Source organism: Triticum dicoccoides, chromosome 3B (assembly GCF_002162155.2).
Source record: "Triticum dicoccoides isolate Atlit2015 ecotype Zavitan chromosome 3B, WEW_v2.0, whole genome shotgun sequence".
NCBI lineage: Eukaryota > Viridiplantae > Streptophyta > Magnoliopsida > Poales > Poaceae > Triticum > Triticum dicoccoides.
In genome coordinates, this window is record NC_041385.1 from 763,957,623 (window position 1) to 763,960,778 (window position 3,156).

Genomic DNA, 3,156 nt, shown 5'->3' on the forward strand with positions numbered 1-3,156 from the left:
TCTGCCAGCAGATGGCAAAGTGACTATATTGCCCCATTTAATTTTGTTTTTTCTTATATCAATTCATTTTCACAGAAAATCAAACACAAATATATTTATATGACCAATATAGCATATTCAACACATATTACCAATAGTCATGAACACATATATATCCAACACATGTTACCAATAGTAGCAAGTTTCATCCATACATATACATAGTTTCATCAATATTACACAGTTTCATCCATAGGTAGCAAGTTTCACAAGGTCAAAACAAAAACTAAATATAGCATAAGACAGGCTACTGTATCAGCTCAGCTTTGTCCTATGACCATATCATCAACAAGTGACAGATGGGTCAAAATGGAAAGCTTCAACGATAGCCATATGGGATATTAGGATTGACTCTACTTGGAGTGAAAAACAAAACAAACAGGCCAAAATCAATTGCTTTCAGTGCAGCCGTTTCTTTCCAGTTTGCAAACAAGAAATTCTCTGGTTTGAGGTCCCGGTGCATCCACTTCATGCATATGGCAGATCTGATATTGTATAGGAAAGAACAAATGTACACACGTTATTCACTAAACAGACAAAAAAGTGAAGTTGCAGCAATTTAAGTACTACCAAGTTAAATGTGATCCTGGATAATCTAACAGCGCGAATGAACAACAGAAAATGCAGAAATTAATTGCTTCACAGATTAGATCATAACCTATTCAATGGAATATAGCCAACAAATATTTCTACCATGAATCACAGAATGAATGTGTCCCAGCATACTGTTAGGACTGTGTTAACCAAATGGCAAATGAAGGAATCCAGGGGCCATTCTTACCTACACGACCCTGACGATGGTTTTGGTGACCACAGTGGTGGCGCGTTCCGTGTAGTGCCCCCTCTCAACGATCCGGTCGAAGAGCTCCCCACCCTCGCAGAGCGAGGGCCTCCCTGGTGGTATAGTCCATGCAGAGGTAGGTCACCCCAAACTCCCCGCAGTAAACCTCCCGACGGCGACGATGTTGTTTTCAAACAACTCCCTATTAAGATGAGAAGATACATCATTATGCGGGAATTGTTTTGCGTAATTTGACAAGTTTGCACTTGGTAGGAAGTTGCATTAGTACTTACATGTTGCAAATGGAATGGAAGGAAAAATATGTCACCAAGAGCTTGGAAGCAATTGTACTAATTATGGTATGGCCCCTTACTCTAAGAAGCATAAGCAGCTTCTCTAGAACAATAGGAATGCTAGCTACAAAATGTTGATGAATTACTCATTGGCATGGTCTCTATTTTAACATCAGGTATCCTAGCCTTATGTCTAAAGAAAGTGATACTTGGCCTGGGTATATCAACTCCAGTTTTTTCAGGGACATCATGTACAAAACATTTAAAACAGGGCCATGAGGAAAACAACAAGAATATACATTAGATGATGAACACTATAGTCGAAGGATTTTTGGTGACACCAAATTTATCAGCAGAAATAAGCCAAGATTATGCCAAGTGGACCAAAGAGGCAAAGAGTTCAAAGTTTCAACTTTCAAGGAACGACCACATTACATGCATGGATATTGACCTCACAGACATTCATCAATCTTACCAAATGGACAGCACAACTGATGTCTACAATGAGAATGCACTTCACATTTAGGAATCGTTATCCTTTAGCACCTTAGGATAACGATGAGAACACAAGTAGAAGTGCCACCAGGACAAACATGATAGGTCTACCAACTTCTCCTTTTCTAATAACTTTACCAAGATAATTAGTACCGCCCTCTAAAAGTCAGATGAACCCATTCAACCTAGCCAAAGATTCAGAGTCATGTTTATCTTGCTTTTCAGATATTTATTTTCAGAACCCATGGCCAATAAAAAAATGCGGTAAATTGGTCATGTTTATTTTGCTGTGAAGGAAATAGACACATGAGTACCAAAATGCACCAAATAGTATGCAGGCAGTGCATTTCTAATAATATTAATAATCTACGAATATGTAACATTTATCCTATGTTGTCTTTTGATAATTTCTTCTCCCTGAAATTTAGCTGCAGACTTATGACTTGGCACTATTAATTCAGTAGGAGAATGCGAACTTTGCGGAGATTGTTCAGTACATAAAAATATAAGTGAAGCCCAGAAGCAAGTGGTTGAAAGCAAGATGAGGGTGCTCTCTTACTATCCGTTGATAACACTACTCTTTAAGTCTGTTTAAACTGGCTTTTAGGAGAGCACGGAAGCACCATAAAGATTTCTTCCAAGGGATAAAGCACCAGGAAGGGTAAACTGTTGATTTCTGAAAATGGTGCAAGGTATGACATTATAACTAATTACTATGTGGAATTGCAAATACAACTCACAATAGTTGCTGACGAAAACCATTCAGAATTTAAATTATTTGGTACTGTTAGGAATAAGTACACAACTTTTCTCCGCTGGATGCGCTAATCTGAGTTTAGTAAGGTATGGCATTTAATTTGTCTTTGAAAATTCTATTTGAATGAAATCCATGCACGCAAATAATAAGTACCCTATTATTCATCTACAAATTAAGTAATGGATGGGAAACAATTTTGTACACGACGAAAGGAAAAGCACCATGATTTCTCTTCATATTACACAATGGATGTGAAGCAAACTTTTACCGAAAATAATTTAGTGGATCATTAAGATACCTGCATGTTTCTCTCACTTGAACAACAGAAGCAATTTCACTATTGAGAAGGAAGTCGATCCTGCAAGGCATGAGATGTGTTATAAATAAAAAATACAAAATAAATGCCAAGGAGTGATCCCTTGGTAGTATCTTAATTTTGGGAAAAGCTTATCTGAACCTAAGCTGCATTTGATACTTGGTAGTGACAGCACTTCACTCCAATATGTGATACAAATAGGCACACTTCTATCTTACGTGATTTACTCGACAAAATTGAAAGATCGCTAGTGTTGTTACATTCATTATTTATAAAATAGAAACCATGAGGGAGTGCTAAATGATAGTGACACTAGGTTCATGACATATTATATTATCAAGTAGATGTTCACAGGAGCAAGAACAACAATCTTAGTTTTCATGAAGTGGGGCAAAATGTCACAAGAGATTGGATTGAACTGATGTATCTTCCATGAAAGGTTCAGTCCAAGAAAGCTTACCTTAGATACCTCGAG

The 3,156-nt window shown here is 37.3% G+C and overlaps 1 long non-coding RNA gene across 1 annotated transcript; it reads right to left on the reverse strand.

Annotated features, from left to right (window-relative positions):
* Positions 1-381: 381 nt before the first annotated feature.
* On the reverse strand, positions 382-2,727 carry LOC119282107. The gene is made up of 3 exons (XR_005138635.1): positions 2,664-2,727; positions 821-1,022; positions 382-524 (listed from the first exon to the last, which is right to left on the reverse strand). It is a non-coding gene; the product is annotated as an uncharacterized LOC119282107 (long non-coding RNA).
* Between the last annotated feature and the right edge of the window lie 429 nt (positions 2,728-3,156).